Source organism: Anomaloglossus baeobatrachus, chromosome 1 (assembly GCF_048569485.1).
Source record: "Anomaloglossus baeobatrachus isolate aAnoBae1 chromosome 1, aAnoBae1.hap1, whole genome shotgun sequence".
Lineage (NCBI taxonomy): Eukaryota > Metazoa > Chordata > Amphibia > Anura > Aromobatidae > Anomaloglossus > Anomaloglossus baeobatrachus.
This window is the reverse complement of record NC_134353.1, coordinates 462980112-463005698: the sequence shown is the minus strand read 5'-3', so window position 1 is coordinate 463005698 and position 25587 is coordinate 462980112.

Sequence of the window (25587 nt, the reverse complement as noted above, 5' to 3'; positions counted from 1 at the left end):
CCCTTATTGGTATACTATGCTCGTGTGTGACTCTGCCCTTAGTGATATATTATTAACTCGTGTGTGACTCTGCCCTTATTGGTATACTATGCTCGTGTGTGACTCTGCCCTTATTGGTATTCTATGCTCATGTGTGACTCTACCCTTATTGGTATACTATGCTCGTGTGTGACTCTGCCCTTATTGGTATACTATGCTCGTGTGTGACTTTGCCTCTGGTATATACTATGCTCGTGTGTGACTCTGCCCTTATTGGTATACTATGCTCGTGTGTGACTCTGCCCTTATTGGTATACTATGCTCGTGTGTGACTCTGCCCTTATTGGTATACTATGCTTATGTGTGACTCTGCCTGTGGTATATTATGCTCCTGTGTGACTCTGCCTGTGGTATACTATGCTCGTGTGTGACTCTGCCCTTATTGGTATACTATACTTGTGTGTGACTCTGCCCTTAATGATATACTATGCTCGTGTGTGACTCTACCCTTATTGCTATACTTTGCTCGTGTGTGACTCTGCCCTTATTGGTATACTATGCTCGTGTGTGACTCTGCCCTTATTGGTATACTATGCTCGTGTGTGACCCTGCTTTTAGTGGTATACTATGCTTGTGTTTGACTCTGCCCTTAGTGGTATACTATGCTTGTGTGTGACTCTGCCCTTAGTGGTATACTATGCTCGTGTGTGACTCTGCCCTTAGTGGTATACTATGCTTGTGTGTGACTCTGCCCTTAGTGGTATACTATGCTCGTGTGTGACTCTGCCTTTGGTGGTACACTATGCTCGTGTGTGACTCTTTCCTCAGTAGTATACTATGCTCGTGTGTGACTCTGCCCTTATTGGTATACTTTGCTCGTGTGTGACTCTGCCCTTATTGGTATACTATGCTCGTGTGTGACTCTTTCCTCAGTAGTATACTATGCTCGTGTGTGACTATGCCCTTATTGGTATACTAAGCTCGTGTGTGATTCTGCCCTTATTTGTATACTATGCTCGTGTTTGACTCTGCCCTTAGTGGTATACTATGCTCGTGTGTGACTCTGCCCTTTGTGGTATACTATGCTCGTGTGTGACTCTGCCCTTGGTGGTACACTATGCTCGTGTGTGACTCTGCCCTCTTTGGTATACCATGCTCGTGTGTTACTCTTCCCTTAGTGATATACTATGCTCGTGTGTGACTCTGCCCTTATTGGTATACTATGCTCGTGTGTGACTCTGCCCTTAGTGATATAATATACTCGTGTGTGACTCTGCCTGTGGTATATTATGCTCCTGTGTGACTCTGCCTGTGGTATACTATGCTCGTGTGTGACTCTGCCCTTAGTGGTATACTATGCTCGTATGTGACTCTGCCCTTTGTGGTATACTATGCTCGTGTGTGACTCTGGCCTTAGTGGTATACTATGCTCGTGAGTAACTCTGCCCTTATTGGTATACTATTCTCGTGTGTGACTCTGCCCTTATTGGTATACTATGCTCGTGTGTGACTCTGCCCGTATTGGTATACTATGCTTGTGTGTGACTCTGCCTGTGGTATATTATGCTCCTGTGTGAGTCTGCCTGTGGTATATTATGCTCCTGTGTGAGTCTGCCTGTGGTATACTATGCTCGTGTGTGACTCTGCCCTTATTGGTATACTATGCTCGTGTGTGACTCTGCCCTTAATGATATACTATGCTCGTGTGTGACTCTACCCTTATTGCTATACTATGCTCGTGTGTGACTCTGCCCTTATTGGTATACTATGCTCGTGTGTGACCCTGCCCTTAGTGGTATACTATGCTTGTGTGTGACTCTGCCCTTAGTGGTATACTATGCTTGTGTGTGACTCTGCCCTTAGTGGTATACTATGCTCGTGTGTGACTCTGCCCTTTGTGGTATACTATGCTCGTGTGTGACTCTGCCCTTGGTGGTACAGTATGCTCGTGTGTGACTCTGCCCTTATTGGTATACTATGCTCGTGTGTGACCCTGCCCTTAGTGGTATACTATGCTTGTGTGTGACTCTGCCCTTAGTGGTACACTATGCTTGTGTGTGACTCTGCCCTTAGTTGTATACTATGCTCGTGTATGACTCTTTCCTCAGTAGTATACTATGCTCGTGTGTGACTCTGCCCTTATTGGTATACTATGCTCGTGTGTGACTCTGCCCATATTTGTATACTATGCTCGTGTGTGACTCTGCCCTTAGTGGTATACTTTGCTCGTGTGTGACTCTGCCCTTATTGGTATACTATGCTCGTGTGTGACTCTTTCCTCAGTAGTATACTATGCTCGTGTGTGACTCTGCCCTTATTGGTATACTATGCTCGTGTGTGACTCTGACCTTATTGGTATACTATGCTCGTGTGTGACTCTGCCCTTAGTGGTATACTTTGCTTGTGTGTGACTCTGCCCTTAATGGTATACTTTGCTAGTGTGTGACTCTGCTCTTAGTGGTATACTATGCTCGTGTGTGACTCTGCCCTTTGTGGTATACTATGCTCATGTGTGACTCTGCCCTTGGTAGTACACTATGCTCGTGTGTGACTCTGCCCTCTTTGGTATACTATGCTCGTGTGTGACTCTGCCCTTATTGGTATACAATGCTCGTTTGTGACTCTGCCCTTATTGGTATTCTATGCTCGTGTGTGACTCTGCCCTTAGTTATATACTATGCTCGTGTGTTACTCTGCCCTTATTGGTATACTATACTCGTGTGTGACTCTGCCCTTATTGGAAAACTATGCTCGAGTGTAACTCTGCCCTTATTGGTATACTATGCTCGTGTGTGACTCAGCCCTTTTTGGTATACTATGCTCGTGTGTGACTCTGCCTCTGGTATATACTATGCTCGTGTGTGACTCAGCCCTTATTGGTATACTATGCTCGTGTGTGACTCTGCCCTTAGTGGTATACTATGCTTGTGTGTGACTCTGCCCTTAGTGGTATACTATGCTTGTGTGTGACTCTTTCCTCAGTAGTATACTATGCTCGTGTGTGACTCTGCCCTTATTGGTATACTATGCTCGTGTGTGACTCTGCCCTTATTGGTATACTATGCTCATTTGTGACTCTACCCTTTTTGGTATACTATGCTCGTGTGTGACTCTGCCCTTATTGGTATACTATGCTCGTGTGTGACTCTGCCCTCAGTGTTACACTATGTTCGTGTGTGACTCTGCCCTTGGTGGTACACTATGCTCGTGTGTGACTCTGCCCTTATTGGTATACTATGCTCGTGTGTCACTCTGCCCTTGTTGGTATACTATGCTCGTGTGTGACTCAGCCCTTATTGAAATACTATGTTCGTGTGTGACTCAGCCCTTATTTGTATACTATGCTCGTGTGTGATTCTGCCTCTCCTATATACTATGCTCGTGTGTGACTCTGCTCTTTTTGGTATACTATGCTTGTGTGTGACTCTGCCTTTTGAGGTATACTATGCTCCTGTGTGACTCTGCACTTATTGGTACTCTACGCTCGTGTGTGACTCTGCCCTTTGTGGTATACCATGCTCGTGTTTGACTCTGCCCTTGGTGGTACAGTATGCGCGTGTGTGACTCTGCCCTTATTGGTATACTATGCTCGTGTGTGACCCTGCCCTTAGTGGTATACTATGCTTGTGTGTGACTCTGCCCTTAGTGGTATACTATGCTTGTGTGTGACTCTGCCCTTAGTGGTATACTATGCTCGTGTGTGACTCTGCCCTTGGTGGTACAGTATGCTCGTGTGTGACTCTGCCCTTGGTGGTACACTATGCTTGTGAGTGACTCTTTCCTCAGTAGTATACTATGCTCGTGTGTGACTCTGCCCTTATTGGTATACTATGCTCGTGTGTGACTCTGCCCTTATTGGTATACTATGCTCGTGTGTGACTCTGCCCTTAGTGGTATACTTTGCTCGTGTGTGACTCTGCCCTTATTGGCATACTATGCTCGTATGTGACTCTTTCCTCAGTAGTATACTATGCTCGTGTGTGACTCTGCCCTTATTGGTATACTATGCTCGTGTGTGACTCTGCCCTTATTGGTATACTATGCTCGTGTGTGACTCTGCCCTTAGTGGTATACTTTGCTTGTGTGTGACTCTGCCCTTAGTGGTATATTATGCTTGTGTGTGACTCTGCTCTTAGTGGTATACAATGCTCGTGTGTGACTCTGCCCTTTGTGGTATACTATGCTCGTGTTTGACTCTGCCCTTGGTGGTACACTATGCTCGTGTGTGACTCTGCCCTCTTTGGTATACTATGCTCATGTGTGACTCTGCCCTTATTGGTATACTATGCTCGTTTGTGACTCAGCCCTTTTTGGTATACTATGCTCGTGTGTGACTCTGCCCTTAGTGATATACTGTGCTCGTGTGTGACTCTGCCCTTATTGGTATACTATGCTCGTGTGGGACTCTGCCCTTATTGGTATACTATGCTCGTGTGTGACTCTGCCCTTAGTGGTATACTATGCTTGTGGGTGACTCTGCCCTTAGTGGTATACTATGCTTGTGTGTGACTCTGCCCTTAGTTGTATACTATGCTCGTGTGTGACTCTGCCCTTTGTGGTATACTATGCTCATGTGTGACTCTGCCCATGGTGGTACACTATGCTCGCGTGTGACTCTGCCCTTATTGGTATACTATGCTCGTGTGTGACTCTGCCCTTATTGGTATACTATGCTCGTGTGTGACTCAGCCCTTATTGGTATACTATGATCGTGTGTGACTCAGCCCTTATTGGTATACTATGCTCGTGTGTGACTCTGCCCTTAGTGGTATACTATGCTGGTGGGTGACTCTGCCCTTAGTGGTATACTATGCTTGTGTGTGACTCTGCCCTTAGTGGTATACTATGCTCGTGTGTGACTCTGCCCTTTGTGGTATACTATGCTCATGTGTGACTCTGCCCATGGTGGTACACTATGCTCGCGTGTGACTCTGCCCTTATTGGTATACTATGCTCGTGTGTGACTCAGCCCTTATTGGTATACTATGCTCGTGTGTGACTCAGCCCTTATTGGTATACTATGCTCGTGTGTGATTCTGCCTCTCCTATATACTATGCTCGTGTGTGACTCTGCCCTTATTGGTATACTATACTCGTGTGTGACTCAGCCCTTTTTGGTATACTATGCTCGTGTGTGACTCTGCCCTTGTTGGTATACTATGCTCGTTTGTGACTCTGCCCTTATTGGTATTCTATGATCGTGTGTGACTCTGCCCTTAGTGATATACTATGCTCGTGTATTACTCTGCCCTTATTGGTATACTATACTCGTGTGTGACTCTGCCCTTCTTGGTATACTATGCTCGTGTGTGACTCTACCTTTATTGGTATACTATGCTCGTGTGTGACTCTGCTTCTGGTATATACTATGCTAGTGTGTGACTCTGCCCTTAGTGGTATACTATGCTCGTGTGTGACTCTTCCCTTATTGGTATACTATGCTCGTGTGTGACTCTGCCCTTTTTGGTATACTATGCTCGTGTGTGACTCTACCCTTAGTGGTATACTATGCTTGTGTGTGACTCTGCCCTTAGTGGTATACTATGCTTGTGTTTGACTCTGCCCTTAGTGGTATACTATGCTCGTTTGTGACTCTGCCCTTTGTAGTATACTATGCTTGTGTGTGACTCAGCCCTTGGTGGTACATTATGCTTGTGTGTGACTCTGCCCTTATTGGTATACTATGCTCGTGTGTGACTCTGCCCTTATTGGTACACTATGCTCGTGTGTGATTCTGCCCTTAGTTATATACTATGCTCTTGTGTGACTCTGCCCTTGGTGGTACACTATGCTCGTGTGTGACTCTGCCCTTATTGGTATACTATGCTCGTGTGTGACTCTGCCCTTATTGGTATACTATGCTCGTGTGTGACTCTGCCCTTATTGGTATACTATGCTCGTGTGTGACTCTACCCTTATTGGTATACTATGCTCGTGTGTGACTCTGCCCTCAGTAGTATACTATGCTCGTGTGTGACTCTGCCCTTATTGGTATACTATGCTCGTGTGTGACTCTGCCTTTATTGGTATACTATGCTCGTGTGTGACTCTGCCCTTATTGGTATACTATGCTCGTGTGTGACTCTGCCCTTAGTGATATATTATTAACTCGTGTGTGACTCTGCCCTTATTGGTATACTATGCTCGTGTGTGACTCTGCCCTTATTGGTATTCTATGCTCATGTGTGACTCTACCCTTATTGGTATACTATGCTCGTGTGTGACTCTGCCCTTATTGGTATACTATGCTCGTGTGTGACTTTGCCTCTGGTATATACTATGCTCGTGTGTGACTCTGCCCTTATTGGTATACTATGCTCGTGTGTGACTCTGCCCTTATTGGTATACTATGCTCGTGTGTGACTCTGCCCTTATTGGTATACTATGCTTGTGTGTGACTCTGCCTGTGGTATATTATGCTCCTGTGTGACTCTGCCTGTGGTATACTATGCTCGTGTGTGACTCTGCCCTTATTGGTATACTATACTTGTGTGTGACTCTGCCCTTAATGATATACTATGCTCGTGTGTGACTCTACCCTTATTGCTATACTTTGCTCGTGTGTGACTCTGCCCTTATTGGTATACTATGCTCGTGTGTGACCCTGCTTTTAGTGGTATACTATGCTTGTGTTTGACTCTGCCCTTAGTGGTATACTATGCTCGTGTGTGACTCTGCCTTTGGTGGTACACTATGCTCGTGTGTGACTCTTTCCTCAGTAGTATACTATGCTCGTGTGTGACTCTACCTTTATTGGTATACTATGCTCGTGTGTGACTCTGCTTCTGGTATATACTATGCTAGTGTGTGACTCTGCCCTTAGTGGTATACTATGCTCGTGTGTGACTCTTCCCTTATTGGTATACTATGCTCGTGTGTGACTCTGCCCTTTTTGGTATACTATGCTCGTGTGTGACTCTACCCTTAGTGGTATACTATGCTTGTGTGTGACTCTGCCCTTAGTGGTATACTATGCTTGTGTGTGACTCTGCCCTTAGTGGTATACTATGCTCGTTTGTGACTCTGCCATTTGTAGTATACTATGCTTGTGTGTGACTCAGCCCTTGGTGGTACATTATGCTCGTGTGTGACTCTGCCCTTATTGGTATACTATGCTCGTGTGTGACTCTGCCCTTATTGGTACACTATGCTCGTGTGTGATTCTGCCCTTAGTTATATACTATGCTCTTGTGTGACTCTGCCCTTGGTGGTACACTATGCTCGTGTGTGACTCTGCCCTTATTGGTATACTATGCTCGTGTGTGACTCTGCCCTTATTGGTATACTATGCTCGTGTGTGACTCTGCCCTTATTGGTATACTATGCTCGTGTGTGACTCTACCCTTATTGGTATACTATGCTCGTGTGTGACTCTGCCCTCAGTAGTATACTATGCTCGTGTGTGACTCTGCCCTTATTGGTATACTATGCTCGTGTGTGACTCTGCCTTTATTGGTATACTATGCTCGTGTGTGACTCTGCCCTTATTGGTATACTATGCTCGTGTGTGACTCTGCCCTTAGTGATATATTATTAACTCGTGTGTGACTCTGCCCTTATTGGTATACTATGCTCGTGTGTGACTCTGCCCTTATTGGTATTCTATGCTCATGTGTGACTCTACCCTTATTGGTATACTATGCTCGTGTGTGACTCTGCCCTTATTGGTATACTATGCTCGTGTGTGACTTTGCCTCTGGTATATACTATGCTCGTGTGTGACTCTGCCCTTATTGGTATACTATGCTCGTGTGTGACTCTGCCCTTATTGGTATACTATGCTCGTGTGTGACTCTGCCCTTATTGGTATACTATGCTTGTGTGTGACTCTGCCTGTGGTATATTATGCTCCTGTGTGACTCTGCCTGTGGTATACTATGCTCGTGTGTGACTCTGCCCTTATTGGTATACTATACTTGTGTGTGACTCTGCCCTTAATGATATACTATGCTCGTGTGTGACTCTACCCTTATTGCTATACTTTGCTCGTATGTGACTCTGCCCTTATTGGTATACTATGCTCGTGTGTGACCCTGCTTTTAGTGGTATACTATGCTTGTGTTTGACTCTGCCCTTAGTGGTATACTATGCTCGTGTGTGACTCTGCCTTTGGTGGTACACTATGCTCGTGTGTGACTCTTTCCTCAGTAGTATACTATGCTCGTGTGTGACTCTGCCCTTATTGGTATACTATGCTCGTGTGTGACTCTGCCCTTATTGGTATACTTTGCTCGTGTGTGACTCTGCCCTTATTGGTATACTATGCTCGTGTGTGACTCTTTCCTCAGTAGTATACTATGCTCGTGTGTGACTATGCCCTTATTGGTATACTAAGCTCGTGTGTGATTCTGCCCTTATTGGTATACTATGCTCGTGTTTGACTCTGCCCTTAGTGGTATACTTTGCTTGTGTGTGACTCTGCCCTTAGTGGTATACTTTGCTTGTGTGTGACTCTGCTCTTAGTGGTATACTATGCTCGTGTGTGACTCTGCCCTTTGTGGTATACTATGCTCGTGTGTGACTCTGCCCTTGGTGGTACACTATGCTCGTGTGTGACTCTGCCCTCTTTGGTATACCATGCTCGTGTGTTACTCTTCCCTTAGTGATATACTATCCTCGTGTGTGACTCTGCCCTTATTGGTATACTATGCTCGTGTGTGACTCTGCCCTTAATGATATACTATACTCGTGTGTGACTCTGCCTGTGGTATATTATGCTCCTGTGTGACTCTGCCTGTGGTATACTATGCTCGTGTGTGACTCTGCCCTTAGTGGTATACTATGCTCGTGTGTGACTCTGCCCTTTGTGGTATACTATGCTCGTGTGTGACTCTGGCCTTAGTGGTATACTATGCTCGTGAGTAACTCTGCCCTTATTGGTATACTATTCTCGTGTGTGACTCTGCCCTTATTGGTATACTATGCTCGTGTGTGACTCTGCCCGTATTGGTATACTATGCTTGTGTGTGACTCTGCCTGTGGTATATTATGCTCCTGTGTGAGTCTGCCTGTGGTATATTATGCTCCTGTGTGAGTCTGCCTGTGGTATACTATGCTCGTGTGTGACTCTGCCCTTAATGATATACTATGCTCGTGTGTGACTCTACCCTTATTGGTATACTATGCTCGTGTGTGACCCTGCCCTTAGTGGTATACTATGCTCGTGTGTGACCCTGCCCTTAGTGGTATACTATGCTTGTGTGTGACTCTGCCCTTAGAGGTATACTATGCTTGTGTGTGACTCTGCCCTTATTGGTATACTATGCTCGTGTGTGACCCTGCCCTTAGTGGTATACTATGCTCGTGTGTGACTCTGCCCTTAATGATATACTATGCTCGTGTGTGACTCTACCCTTATTGGTATACTATGCTCGTGTGTGACCCTGCCCTTAGTGGTATACTATGCTCGTGTGTGACCCTGCCCTTAGTGGTATACTATGCTTGTGTGTGACTCTGCCCTTAGAGGTATACTATGCTTGTGTGTGACTCTGCCCTTATTGGTATACTATGCTCGTGTGTGACCCTGCCCTTAGTGGTATACTATGCTTGTGTGTGACTCTGCCCTTAGTGGTACACTATGCTTGTGTGTGACTCTGCCCTTAGTGGTATACTATGCTGTGTGTGACTCTTTCCTCAGTAGTATACTATGCTCGAGTGTGACTCTGCCCATATTGGTATACTATGCTCGTGTGTGACTCTGCCCATATTTGTATACTATGCTCGTGTGTGACTCTTTCCTCAGTAGTATACTATGCTCGTGTGTGACTCTGCCCTTATTGGTATACTATGCTCGTGTGTGACTCTGACCTTATTGGTATACTATGCTCGTGTGTGACTCTGCGCTTAGTGGTATACTTTGCTTGTGTGTGACTCTGCCCTTAATGGTATACTTTGCCATTGTGTGACTCTGCTCTTAGTGGTATACTATGCTCGTGTGTGACTCTGCCCTTATTGGTATACTATGCTCGTGTGTGACCCTGCCCTTAGTGGTATACTATGCTTGTGTGTGACTCTGCCCTTAGAGGTATACTATGCTTGTGTGTGACTCTGCCCTTAGTGGTATACTATGCTCGTGTGTGACTCTGCCCTTTGTGGTATACTATGCTCGTGTGTGACTCTGCCCTTGGTGGTACAGTATGCTCGTGTGTGACTCTGCCCTTATTGGTATACTATGCTCGTGTGTGACCCTGCCCTTAGTGGTATACTATGCTTGTGTGTGACTCTGCCCTTAGTGGTACACTATGCTTGTGTGTGACTCTGCCCTTAGTGGTATACTATGCTGTGTGTGACTCTTTCCTCAGTAGTATACTATGCTCGAGTGTGACTCTGCCCATATTGGTATACTATGCTCGTGTGTGACTCTGCCCATATTTGTATACTATGCTCGTGTGTGACTCTTTCCTCAGTAGTATACTATGCTCGTGTGTGACTCTGCCCTTATTGGTATACTATGCTCGTGTGTGACTCTGACCTTATTGGTATACTATGCTCGTGTGTGACTCTGCGCTTAGTGGTATACTTTGCTTGTGTGTGACTCTGCCCTTAATGGTATACTTTGCCAGTGTGTGACTCTGCTCTTAGTGGTATACTATGCTCGTGTGTGACTCTGCCCTTTGTGGTATACTATGCTCATGTGTGACTCTGCCCTTGGTAGTACACTATGCTCGTGTGTGACTCTGCCCTCTTTGGTATACTATGCTCGTGTGTGACTCTGCCCTTATTGGTATACAATGCTCGTTTGTGACTCTGCCCTTATTGGTATTCTATGCTCGTGTGTGACTCTGCCCTTAGTGATATACTATGCTCGTATGTTACTCTGCCCTTATTGGTATACTATACTCGTGTGTGACTCTGCCCTTATTGGAAAACTATGCTCGAGTGTAACTCTGCCCTTATTGGTATACTATGCTCGTGTGTGACTCAGCCCTTTTTGGTATACTATGCTCGTGTGTGACTCTGCCTCTGGTATATACTATGCTCGTGTGTGACTCAGCCCTTATTGGTATACTATGCTCGTGTGTGACTCTGCCCTTAATGATATACTATGCTCGTGTGTGACTCTACCCTTATTGCTATACTATGCTCGTGTGTGACTCTGCCCTTATTGGTATACTATGCTCGTGTGTGACCCTGCCCTTAGTGGTATACTATGCTTGTGTGTGACTCTGCCCTTAGTGGTATACTATGCTTGTGTGTGACTCTGCCCTTAGTGGTATACTATGCTCGTGTGTGACTCTGCCCTTTGTGGTATACTATGCTCGTGTGTGACTCTGCCCTTGGTGGTACAGTATGCTCGTGTGTGACTATGCCCTTATTGGTATACTATGCTCGTGTGTGACCCTGCCCTTAGTGGTATACTATGCTTGTGTGTGACTCTGCCCTTAGTGGTACACTATGCTTGTGTGTGACTCTGCCCTTAGTGGTATACTATGCTCGTGTGTGACTCTTTCCTCAGTAGTATACTATGCTCGAGTGTGACTCTGCCCTTATTGGTATACTATGCTCGTGTGTGACTCTGCCCATATTTGTATACTATGCTCGTGTGTGACTCTGCCCTTAGTGGTATACTTTGCTCTTGTGTGACTCTGCCCTTATTGGTATACTATGCTCGTGTGTGACTCTTTCCTCAGTAGTATACTATGCTCGTGTGTGACTCTGCCCTTATTGGTATACTATGCTCGTGTGTGACTCTGACCGTATTGGTATACTATGCTCGTGTGTGACTCTGCCCTTAGTGGTATACTTTGCTTGTGTGTGACTCTGCCCTTAATGGTATACTTTGCTAGTGTGTGACTCTGCTCTTAGTGGTATACTATGCTCGTGTGTGACTCTGCCCTTTGTGGTATACTATGCTCATGTGTGACTCTGCCCTTGGTAGTACACTATGCTCGTGTGTGACTCTGCCCTCTTTGGTATACTATGCTCGTGTGTGACTCTGCCCTTATTGGTATACAATGCTCGTTTGTGACTCTGCCCTTATTGGTATTCTATGCTCGTGTGTGACTCTGCCCTTAGTGATATACTATGCTCGTGTGTTACTCTGCCCTTATTGGTATACTATACTCGTGTGTGACTCTGCCCTTATTGGAAAACTATGCTCGAGTGTAACTCTGCCCTTATTGGTATACTATGCTCGTGTGTGACTCAGCCTTTTTTGGTATACTATGCTCGTGTGTGACTCTGCCTCTGGTATATACTATGCTCGTGTGTGACTCAGCCCTTATTGGTATACTATGCTCGTGTGTGACTCTGCCCTTAGTGGTATACTATGCTTGTGTGTGACTCTGCCCTTAGTGGTATACTATGCTTGTGTGTGACTCTTTCCTCAGTAGTATACTATGCTCGTGTGTGACTCTGCCCTTATTGGTATACTATGCTCGTGTGTGACTCTGCCCTTATTGGTATACTATGCTCATGTGTGACTCTACACTTTTTGGTATACTATGCTCGTGTGTGACTCTGCCCTTATTGGTATACTATGCTCGTGTGTGACTCTGCCCTTAGTGGTATACTATGCTTGTGTGTGACTCTGCCCTTAGTGGTATACTATGCTTGTGTGTGAATCTGCCCTCAGTGTTACACTATGTTCGTGTGTGACTCTGCCCTTGGTGGTACACTATGCTTGTGTGTGACTCTGCCCTTATTGGTATACTATGCTCGTGTGTCACTCTGCCCTTGTTGGTATACTATGCTCGTGTGTGACTCAGCCCTTATTGAAATACTATGTTCGTGTGTGACTCAGCCCTTATTTGTATACTATGCTCGTGTGTGATTCTGCCTCTCCTATATACTATGCTCGTGTGTGACTCTGCTCTTTTTGGTATACTATGCTTGTATGTGACTCTGCCCTTAGTGGTATACTATGCTCGTGTGTGACTCTGCCTTTTGAGGTATACTATGCTCCTGTGTGACTCTGCACTTATTGGTACTCTACGCTCGTGTGTGACTCTGCCCTTTGTGGTATACCATGCTCGTGTGTGACTCTGCCCTTGGTGGTACAGTATGCGCGTGTGTGACTCTGCCCTTATTGGTATACTATGCTCGTGTGTGACCCTGCCCTTAGTGGTATACTATGCTTGTGTGTGACTCTGCCCTTAGTGGTATACTATGCTTGTGTGTGACTCTGCCCTTAGTGGTATACTATGCTCGTGTGTGACTCTGCCCTTGGTGGTACAGTATGCTCGTGTGTGAGTCTGCCCTTGGTGGTACACTATGCTTGTGAGTGACTCTTTCCTCAGTAGTATACTATGCTCGTGTGTGACTCTGCCCTTAGTGGTATACTTTGCTCGTGTGTGACTCTGCCCTTATTGGCATACTATGCTCGTATGTGACTCTTTCCTCAGTAGTATACTATGCTCGTGTGTGACTCTGCCCTTATTGGTATACTATGCTCGTGTGTGACTCTGCCCTTATTGGTATACTATGCTCGTGTGTGACTCTGCCCTTATTGGTATACTATGCTCGTGTGTGACTCTGCCCATATTTGTATACTATGCTCGTGTGTGACTCTGCCCTTAGTGGTATACTTTGCTCGTGTGTGACTCTGCCCTTATTGGTATACTATGCTCGTGTGTGACTCTTTCCTCAGTAGTATACTATGCTCGTGTGTGACTCTGCCCTTATTGGTATACTATGCTCGTGTGTGACTCTGACCTTATTGGTATACTATGCTCGTGTGTGACTCTGCCCTTAGTGGTATACTTTGCTAGTGTGTGACTCTGCTCTTAGTGGTATACTATGCTCGTGTGTGACTCTGCCCTTTGTGGTATACTATGCTCATGTGTGACTCTGCCCTTGGTAGTACACTATGCTCGTGTGTGACTCTGCCCTCTTTGGTATACTATGCTCGTGTGTGACTCTGCCCTTATTGTATACAATGCTCGTTTGTGACTCTGCCCTTATTGGTATTCTATGCTCGTGTGTGACTCTGCCCTTAGTGATATACTATGCTCGTGTGTTACTCTGCCCTTATTGGTATACTATACTCGTGTGTGACTCTGCCCTTATTGGAAAACTATGCTCGAGTGTAACTCTGCCCTTATTGGTATACTATGCTCGTGTGTGACTCAGCCCTTTTTGGTATACTATGCTCGTGTGTGACTCTGCCTCTGGTATATACTATGCTCGTGTGTGACTCAGCCCTTATTGGTATACTATGCTCGTGTGTGACTCTGCCCTTAGTGGTATACTATGCTTGTGTGTGACTCTGCCCTTAGTGGTATACTATGCTTGTGTGTGACTCTTTCCTCAGTAGTATACTATGCTCGTGTGTGACTCTGCCCTTATTGGTATACTATGCTCGTGTGTGACTCTGCCCTTATTGGTATACTATGCTCATGTGTGACTCTACACTTTTTGGTATACTATGCTCGTGTGTGACTCTGCCCTTATTGGTATACTATGCTCGTGTGTGACTCTGCCCTTAGTGGTATACTATGCTTGTGTGTGACTCTGCCCTTAGTGGTATACTATGCTTGTGTGTGAATCTGCCCTCAGTGTTACACTATGTTCGTGTGTGACTCTGCCCTTGGTGGTACACTATGCTCGTGTGTGACTCTGCCCTTATTGGTATACTATGCTCGTGTGTCACTCTGCCCTTGTTGGTATACTATGCTCGTGTGTGACTCAGCCCTTATTGAAATACTATGTTCGTGTGTGACTCAGCCCTTATTTGTATACTATGCTCGTGTGTGATTCTGCCTCTCCTATATACTATGCTCGTGTGTGACTCTGCTCTTTTTGGTATACTATGCTTGTGTGTGACTCTGCCCTTAGTGGTATACTATGCTCGTGTGTGACTCTGCCTTTTGAGGTATACTATGCTCCTGTGTGACTCTGCACTTATTGGTACTCTACGCTCGTGTGTGACTCTGCCCTTTGTGGTATACCATGCTCGTGTGTGACTCTGCCCTTGGTGGTACAGTATGCGCGTGTGTGACTCTGCCCTTATTGGTATACTATGCTCGTGTGTGACCCTGCCCTTAGTGGTATACTATGCTTGTGTGTGACTCTGCCCTTAGTGGTATACTATGCTTGTGTGTGACTCTGCCCTTAGTGGTATACTATGCTCGTGTGTGACTCTGCCCTTGGTGGTACAGTATGCTCGTGTGTGACTCTGCCCTTGGTGGTACACTATGCTTGTGAGTGACTCTTTCCTCAGTAGTATACTATGCTCGTGTGTGACTCTGCCCTTATTGGTATACTATGCTCGTGTGTGACTCTGCCCTTATTGGTATACTATGCTCGTGTGTGACTCTGCCCTTAGTGGTATACTTTGCTCGTGTGTGACTCTGCCCTTATTGGCATACTATGCTCGTATGTGACTCTTTCCTCAGTAGTATACTATGCTCGTGTGTGACTCTGCCCTTATTGGTATACTATGCTCGTGTGTGACTCTGCCCTTATTGGTATACTATGCTCGTGTGTGACTCTGCCCTTAGTGGTATACTTTGCTTGTGTGTGACTCTGCCCTTAGTGGTATATTATGCTTGTGTGTGACTCTGCTCTTAGTGGTATACAATGCTCGTGTGTGACTCTGCCCTTTGTGGTATACTATGCTCGTGTTTGACTCTGCTCTTGGTGGTACACTATGCTCGTGTGTGACTCTGCCCTCTTTGGTATACTATGCTCATGTGTGACTCTGCCCTTATTGGTATACTATGCTCGTTTGTGACTCAGCCCTTTTTGGTATACTATGCTCGTGTGTGACTCTGCCCTTAGTGATATACTGTGCTCGTGTGTGACTCTGCCCTTATTGGTATACTATGCTCGTGTGGGACTCTGCCCTTATTGGTATACTATGCTCGTGTGTGACTCTGCCCTTAGTGGTATACTATGCTTGTGGGTGACTCTGCCCTTAGTGGTATACTATGCTTGTGTGTGACTCTGCCCTTAGTTGTATACTATGCTCGTGTGTGACTCTGCCCTTTGTGGTATACTATGCTCGTGTGTGACTCTGCCCATGGTGGTACACTATGCACGCGTGTGACTCTGCCCTTATTGGTATACTATGCTCGTGTGTTACTCTGCCCTTATTGGTATACTATGCTCGTGTGTGACTCTGCCCTTATTGGTATACTATGCTCGTGTGTGACTCTGCCCTTCTTGGTATACTATGCTCGTGTGTGACTCTGCCTTTATTGGTATACTATGCTCGTGTGTGACTCTGCTTCTGGTATATACTATGCTAGTGTGTGACTCTGCCCTTAGTGGTATACTATGCTCGTGTGTGACTCTTCCCTTATTGGTATACTATGCTCGTGTGTGACTCTGCCCTTTTTGGTATACTATGCTCGTGTGTGACTCTACCCTTAGTGGCATACTATGCTTGTGTGTGACTCTGCCCTTAGTGGTATACTATGCTTGTGTGTGACTCTGCCCTTAGTGGTATACTATGCTCGTTTGTGACTCTGCCCTTATTGGTACACTATGCTCGTGTGTGATTCTGCCCTTAGTTATATACTATGCTCTTGTGTGACTCTGCCCTTGGTGGTACACTATGCTCGTGTGTGACTCTGCCCTTATTGGTATACTATGCTCGTGTGTGACTCTGCCCTTATTGGTATACTATGCTCGTGTGTGACTCTGACCTTATTGGTATACTATGCTCGTGTGTGACTCTACCCTTATTGGTATACTATGCTCGTGTGTGACTCTGCCCTTATTGGTATACTATGCTCGTGTGTGACTCTGCCTTTATTGGTATACTATGCTCGTGTGTGACTCTGCCCTTATTGGTATACTATGCTCGTGTGTGACTCTGCCCTTAGTGATATATTAAGCTCGTGTGTGACTCTGCCCTTATTGGTATACTATGCTCGTGTGTGACTCTGCCCTTATTGGTATTCTATGCTCATGTGTGACTCTACCCTTATTGGTATACTATGCTCGTGTGTGACTCTGCCCTTATTGGTATACTATGCTCGTGTGTGACTTTGCCTCTGGTATATACTATGCTCGTGTGTGACTCTGCCCTTATTGGTATACTATGCTCGTGTGTGACTCTGCCCTTATTGGTATACTATGCTCGTGTGTGACTCTGCCCTTATTGGTATACTATGCTTGTGTGTGACTCTGCCTGTGGTATATTATGCTCCTGTGTGACTCTGCCTGTGGTATACTATGCTCGTGTGTGACTCTGCCCTTAATGATATACTATGCTCGTGTGTGACTCTACCCTTATTGCTATACTTTGCTCGTGTGTGACTCTGCCCTTATTGGTGTACTATGCTCGTGTGTTACCCTGCCCTTAGTGGTATACTATGCTTGTGTTTGACTCTGCCCTTAGTGGTATACTATGCTTGTGTGTGACTCTGCCCTTAGTAATATACTATGCTCGTGTGTGACTCTGCCCTTTGTGGTATACTATGCTCGTGTGTGACTCTGCCTTTGGTGGTACACTATGCTCGTGTGTGACTCTTTCCTCAGTAGTATACTATGCTCGTGTGTGACTCTGCCCCTATTGGTATACTATGCTCGTGTGTGACTCTGCCCTTATTGGTATACTTTGCTCGTGTGTGACTCTGCCCTTATTGGTATACTATGCTCGTGTGTGACTCTTTCCTCAGTAGTATACTATGCTCGTGTGTGACTATGCCCTTATTGGTATACTAAGCTCGTGTGTGATTCTGCCCTTATTGGTATACTATGCTCGTGTTTGACTCTGCCCTTAGTGGTATACTTTGCTTGTGTGTGACTCTGCCGTTAGTGGTATACTTTGCTTGTGTGTGACTCTGCTCTTAGTGGTATACTATGCTCGTGTGTGACTCAGCCCTTTGTGGTATACTATGCTCGTGTGTGACTCTGCCCTTGGTGGTACACTATGCTCGTGTGTGACTCTGCCCTCTTTGGTATACCATGCTCGTGTGTTACTCTGCCCTTAGTGATATACTATGCTCGTGTGTGACTCTGCCCTTATTGGTATACTATGCTCGTGTGTGATTCTGCCTCTGGTATATACTATGCTCGTGTGTGACTCTGCCCTTATTGGTATACTATGCTCGTGTGTGACTCTGCCCTTATTGGTATACTATGCTCGTGTGTGACTCTGCCCTTATTGGTATACTATGCTCGTGTGTGACTCTGCTTTTATTGGTATACTATGCTCGTGTGTGACTCTGCCCTTTCTGGTATACTATGCTCGTGTGTTTCTCTGCCCTCAGTAGTATACTATGCTCGTGTGTGACTCTGCCCTTATTGGTATACTATGCTCGTGTGTGACTCTGCCCTTATTGGTATACTATGCTCGTGTGTGACTCTGCCCTTATTGATATACTATGCTCGTGTATGACTCTGCCCTTATTGGTATACTATGCTCGTGTGTGACTCTGCCCTTATTGGTATACTATGCTCGTGTGTGACTCTGCCCTTATTGGTATACTATGCTCGTGTGTGACTCTGCTTCTGGTATATACTATGCTCGTGTGTGACTCTGCCCTTAGTGGTATACTATGCTCGTCCTTGACTCTGCCCATATTGGTATACTATGCTCGTGTGTGACTCTGCCCTTATTGGTATACTATGCTCGCGTGTGACTCTGCCCTTAGTGGTATACTATGCTTGTATGTGACTCTGCCCTTTGTGGTATACTATGCTCGTGTGAGACTCTGCCTGTGGTATATTATGCTCCTGTGTGACTCTGCCTGTGGTATATTATGCTCGTGTGTGACTCTGCCCTTATTGGCATACTATGCTCGTGTGTGACTCTTTCCTCAGTAGTATACTATGCTTGTGTGTGACTCTGCCCTTAATGATATACTATGCTCATGTGTGACTCTACCCTTATTGCTATACTATGCTCGTGTGTGACCCTGCCCTTAGTGGTATACTATGCTTGTGTGTGACTCTGCCCTTAGTGGTATACTATGCTTGTGTGTGACTCTGCTCTTAGTGGTATACTATGCTCGTGTGTGACTCTGCCCTTTGTGGTATACTATGCTCGTGTGTGACTCTGCCCTTGGTGGTACACTATGCTCGTGTGTGCCTCTGCCCTTATTGGTATACTATGCTCGTGTGTGACTCTGCCCTTATTGGTATACTATGCTCGTGTGTGACTCTGCCCTCTGTGGTATAGTATGCTCATGTGGGACTCTGCATGTGGTATACTATGCTCGTGTGTGACTCTGCCCTTATTGGTATACTATGCTCGTGTGTGACTCTGCCCTTAGTTATATACTATGCTCGTTTGTGACTCTGCCTGTGGTATACTATGCTCGTGTGTGACTCTGCCCTTATTGGTATACTATGCTCGTGTTGACTCTGCCCTTATTGGTATACTATGCTTGTGTGTGACTCTGCCTGTGGTATATTATGCTCCTGCTCGACTCTGCCTGTGGTATACTATGCTCGTGTGTGACTCTGCCCTTATTGGTAAACTATGCTCGTATGTGACTCTGCCCTTATTGGTATACCATAATCGTGTGTGACTCAGCCCTTATTGGTATACTATGCTCGTGTGTGACTCAGCCCTTATTGGTATACTATGCTCGTGTGTGACTCTGCCTCAGGTATATACTATGCTCGTGTGTGACTCTGCCCTTGTTGGTATACTATGCTCGTGTGTGACTCTGCCCTTAGTTATATACTATGCTCGTTTGTGACTCTGCCTTTATTGGTATACTATGCTCGTGTGTGACTCTGCCCTTATTTGTATACTTATGCTCGTGTGTGACTCTGCCCTTATTGGTATACTATTCTCGTGTGTGACTCTGCCTGTGGTATATTATGCTCCTGTGTGACTCTGCCTGTGGTATACTATGCTCGTGTGTGACTCTGCCCTTATTGGTATACTATGCTCGTGTGTGACTCTGCCCTTATTGGTATACTATACTCGTGTGTGACTCTGCCCTTATTGGTATACTATTCTCGTGTGTGACTCTACCCATATTGGTATACTATGCTCGTGTGTGACTCTGCCCGTATTGGTATACTATACTCGTGTGTGACTCTGCCCTTATTGGTATACTATGCTCGTGTGTGACTCTGCCTCTGGTATATACTATGCTCGTGTGTGACTCTGCCCTTAGTGGTATACTATGCTCGTGTGTGACTCTGCCCTTATTGGTATACTATGCTCGTGTGTGACTCTGCCCTTAATGGTATACTATGCTCGTGTGTGACTCTGCCCTTAGTGGTATACTGTGCTTGTGTGTGACTCTGCCGTTAGTGGTATACTATGCTCGTGTGTGACTCTGCCTGTGGTATATTATGCTCCTGTGTGACTCTGCCTGTGGTATACTATGCTCGTGTGTGACTCTGCCCTTATTGGTATACTATGCTCGTGTGTGACTCTGCCCTTATTGGTATACTATACTCGTGTGTGACTCTGCCCTTATTGGTATACTATTCTCGTGTGTGACTCTACGCATATTGGTATACTATGCTCGTGTGTGACTCTGCCCGTATTGGTATACTATACTCGTGTGTGCTTCTGCCCTTATTGATATACTATGCTCGTGTGTGACTCTGCTCTTATTGGTATACTATACTCCTGTGTGACTCTGCCCTTATTGGTATACTATTCTTGTGTGTGACTACCCATATTGGTATACTATGCTCTTGTGTGACTCTGCCCTTATTGGTATACTATGCTCGTGTGTGACTCTGCCTCTGGTATATACTATGCTCGTGTGTGACTCTGCCCTTAGTGGTATACTATGCTCGTGTGTGACTCTGCCCTTATTGGTATGCTATGCTCGTGTGTGACTCTGCCCTTAATGGTATACTATGCTCGTGTGTGACTCTGCCCTTATTGGTATACTATGCTCGTGTGTGACTCTGCCCTTATTGGTATACTATGCTCGTGTGTGACTCTACCCTTATTTGTATACTATGCTCGTGTGTGACTCTGCCCTTATTGGTATACTATGCTTGTGTGTGACTCTGCCCTTAATGATATACTATGCTCGTGTGTGACTCTACCCTTATTGCTATACTATGCTCGTGTGTGACTCTGCCCTTTTTGGTATACTATGCTCGTGTGTGACTCTACCCTTAGTGGTATACTATGCTTGTGTGTGACTCTGCCCTTAGTGGTATACTTTGCTTGTGTGTGACTCTGCCCTTAGTGGTATACTATGCTCGTTTGTGACTCTGCCCTTTGTAGTATACTATGCTTGTGTGTGACTCAGCCCTTGGTGGTACACTATGCTCGTGTGTGACTCTGCCCTTATTGGTATACTATGCTCGTGTGTGACTCTGCCCTTATTGGTACACTATGCTCGTGTGTGATTCTGCCCTTAGTTATATACTATGCTCGTGTGTGACTCTGCCCTTGGTGGTACACTATGCTCGTGTGTGACACTGCCCTTATTGGTATACTATGCTCGTGTGTGACTCTGCCCTTATTGGTATACTATGCTCGTGTGTGACTCTGCCCTTATTGGTAAACTATGCTCGTGTGTGACTCTACCCTTATTAGTACTATGCTCGTGTGTGACTCTGCCCTTAGTAGTATACTATGCTCGTGTGTGACTCTGACCTTATTGGTATACTATGCTCGTGTGTGACTCTGCCTTTATTGGTATACTATGCTCGTGTGTGACTCTGCCCTTATTGGTATACTATGCTCGTGTGTGACTCTGCCCTTAGTGATATATTAAGCTCGTGTGTGACTCTGCCCTTATTGGTATACTATGCTCGTGTGTGACTCTGCCCTTATTGGTATTCTATGCTCATGTGTGACTCTACCCTTATTGGTATACTATGCTCGTGTGTGACTCTGCCCTTATTGGTATACTATGCTCGTGTGTGACTTTGCCTCTGGTATATACTATGCTCGTGTGTGACTCTGCCCTTATTGGTATACTATGCTCGTGTGTGACTCTGCCCTTATTGGTATACTATGCTCGTGTGTGACTCTGCCCTTATTGGTATACTATGCTTGTGTGTGACTCTGCCTGTGGTATATTATGCTCCTGTGTGACTCTGCCTGTGGTATACTATGCTCGTGTGTGACTCTGCCCTTATTGGTATACTATACTTGTGTGTGACTCTGCCCTTAATGATATACTATGCTCGAGTGTGACTCTACCCTTATTGCTATACTTTGCTCGTGTGTGACTCTGCCCTTATTGGTATACTATGCTCGTGTGTGACCCTGCCCTTAGTGGTATACTATGCTTGTGTGTGACTCTGCCCTTAGTGGTATACTATGCTTGTGTGTGACTCTGCCGTTAGTGGTATACTATGCTCGTGTGTGACTCTGCCCTTTGTGGTATACTATGCTCGTGTGTGACTCTGCCTTTGGTGGTACACTATGCTCGTGTGTGACTCTGCCCTTGGTGGTACACTATGCTCGTGTGTGACTCTTTCCTCAGTACTATACTATGCTCGTGTGTGACTCTGCCCTTATTGGTATACTATGCTCGTGTGTGACTCTGCCCTTATTGGTATACTTTGCTCGTGTGTGACTCTGCCCTTATTGGTATACTATGCTCGTGTGTGACTCTTTCCTCAGTAGTATACTATGCTCGTGTGTGACTATGCCCTTATTGGTATACTACGCTCGTGTGTGATTCTGCCCTTATTGGTATACTATGCTCGTGTTTGACTCTGCCCTTAGTGGTATACTTTGCTTGTGTGTGACTCTGCCCTTAGTGGTATACTTTGCTTGTGTGTGACTCTGCTCTTAGTGGTATACTATGCTCGTGTGTGACTCTGCCCTTTGCGGTATACTTTGCTCGTGTGTGACTCTGCCCTTGGTGGTACACTATGCTCGTGTGTGACTCTGCCCTCTTTGGTATACCATGCTCGTGTGTTACTCTGCCCTTAGTGATATACTATGCTCGTGTGTGACCCTGCCCTTATTGGTATACTATGCTCGTGTGTGATTCTGCCTCTGGTATATACTATGCTCGTGTGTGACTCTGCCCTTATTGGTATACTATGCTTGTGTGTGACGCTGCCCTTAATGGTATACTGTGCTCGTGTGTGACTCTCCCCTTATTGGTATACTATGCTCGTGTGTGACTCTGCCCTTATTGGTATACTATGCTCGTGTGTGACTCTGCTTTTATTGGTATACTATGCTCGTGTGTGACTCTGCCCTTTCTGGTATACTATGCTTGTGTGTTACTCTGCCCTCAGTAGTATACTATGCTCGTGTGTGACTCTGCCCTTATTGGTATACTATGCTCGTGTGTGACTCTGCCCTTATTGGTATACTATGCTCGTGTGTGACTCTGCCCTTATTGATATACTATGCTCGTGTATGACTCTGCCCTTATTGGTATACTATGCTCGTGTGTGACTCTGCCCTTATTGGTATACTATGCTCGTGTGTGACTCTGCCCTTATTGGTATACTATGCTCGTGTGTGACTCTGCTTCTGGTATATACTATGCTCGTGTGTGACTCTGCCCTTAGTGGTATACTATACTTGTGTGTGACTCTGCCCTTAGTGGTATACTATGCTTGTGTGTGACTCTGCTCTTAGTGGTATACTATGCTCGTGTGTGACTCTGCCCTTTGTGGTATACTATGCTCGTGTGTGACTCTGCCCTTGGTGGTACACTATGCTCGTGTGTGCCTCTGCCCTTATTGGTATACTATGCTCGTGTGTGACTCTGCCCTTATTGGTATACTATGCTCGTGTGTGACTCTGCCCTCTGTGGTATAGTATGCTCATGTGGGACTCTGCCTGTGGTATACTATGCTCGTGTGTGACTCTGCCTGTGGTATACTATGCTCGTGTGTGACTCTGCCCTTATTGGTATACTATGCTCGTGTGTGACTCTGCCCTTAGTTATATACTATGCTCGTTTGTGACTCTGCCTGTGGTATACTATGCTCGTGTGTGACTCTGCCCTTATTGGTATACTATGCTCGTGTTGACTCTGCCCTAATTGGTATACTTATGCTCATGTGTGACTCTGCCCTTATTGGTATACTATGCTTGTGTGTGACTCTGCCTGTGGTATATTATGCTCCTGTGTGACTCTGCCTGTGGTATACTATGCTCGTGTGTGACTCTGCCCTTATTGGTAAACTATGCTCGTGTGTGACTCAGCCCTTATTGGTATACTATGCTCGTGTGTGACTCAGCCCTTATTGGTATACTATGCTCGTGTGTGACTCTGCCTATGGTATATACTATGCTCGTGTGTGACTCTGCCCTTATTGGTATACTATGCTCGTGTGTGACTCTGCCCTTAGTTATATACTATGCTCGTTTGTGACTCTGCCTTTATTGGTATACTATGCTCGTGTGAGACTCTGCCCTTATTTGTATACTTATGCTCGTGTGTGACTCTGCCCTTATTGGTATACTATGCTCGTGTGTGACTCTGCCTGTGGTATATTATGCTCCTGTGTGACTCTGCCTGTGGTATACTATGCTCGTGTGTGACTCTGCCCTTATTGGTATACTATGCTCGTGTGTGACTCTGCCCTTATTGGTATACTATACTCGTGTGTGACTCTGCCCTTATTGGTATACTATTCTCGTGTGTGACTCAACCCATAATGGTATACTATGCTCGTGTGTGACTCTGCCCATATTGGTATACTATACTCGTGTGTGACTCTGCCTGTGGTATACTATGCTCGTGTGTGACTCTGCCCTTATTGGTATACTATGCTCGTGTGTGACTCTGCCCTTAGTTATATACTATGCTCGTTTGTTACTCTGCCTGTGGTATACTATGCTCGTGTGTGACTCTGCCCTTATTGGTATACTATGCTCGTGTTGACTCTGCCCTAATTGGTATACTTATGCTCGTGTGTGACTCTGCCCTTATTGGTATACTATGCTTGTGTGTGACTCTGCCTGTGGTATATTATGCTCCTGTGTGACTCTGCCTGTGGTATACTATGCTAGTGTGTGACTCTGCCCTTATTGGTAAACTATGCTCGTATGTGACTCTGCCCTTATTGGTATACCATAATCGTGTGTGACTCAGCCCTTATTGGTATACTATGCTCGTGTGTGACTCAGCCCTTATTGGTATACTATGCTCGTGTGTGACTCTGCCTCTGGTATATACTATGCTCGTGTGTGACTCTGCCCTTATTGGTATACTATGCTCGTGTGTGACTCTGCCCTTAGTTATATACTATGCTCGTTTGTGACTCTGCCTATATTGGTATACTATGCTCGTGTGTGACTCTGCCCTTATTTGTATACTTATGCTCGTGTGTGACTCTGCTCTTATTGGTATACTATGCTCGTGTGTGACTCTGCCTGTGGTATATTATGCTCCTGTGTGACTCTGCCTGTGGTATACCATGCTCGTGTGTGACTCTGCCCTTATTGGTATACTATGCTCGTGTTTGACTCTGCCCTTATTGGTATACTATACTCGTGTGTGACTCTGCCCTTATTGGTATACTATTCTCGTGTGTGACTCTACCCATATTGGTATTCTATGCTCGTGTGTGACTCTGCCCGTATTGGTATACTATACTCGTGTGTGACTCTGCCCTTATTGGTATACTATGCTCGTGTGTGACTCTGCCTCTGGTATATACTATGCTCGTGTGTGACTCTGCCCTTAGTGGTATACTATGCTCGTGTGTGACTCTGCCCTTATTTGTATACTATGCTCGTGTGTGACTCTGCCCTTAATGGTATACTATGCTCGTGTGTGACTCTGCCCTTATTGGTATACT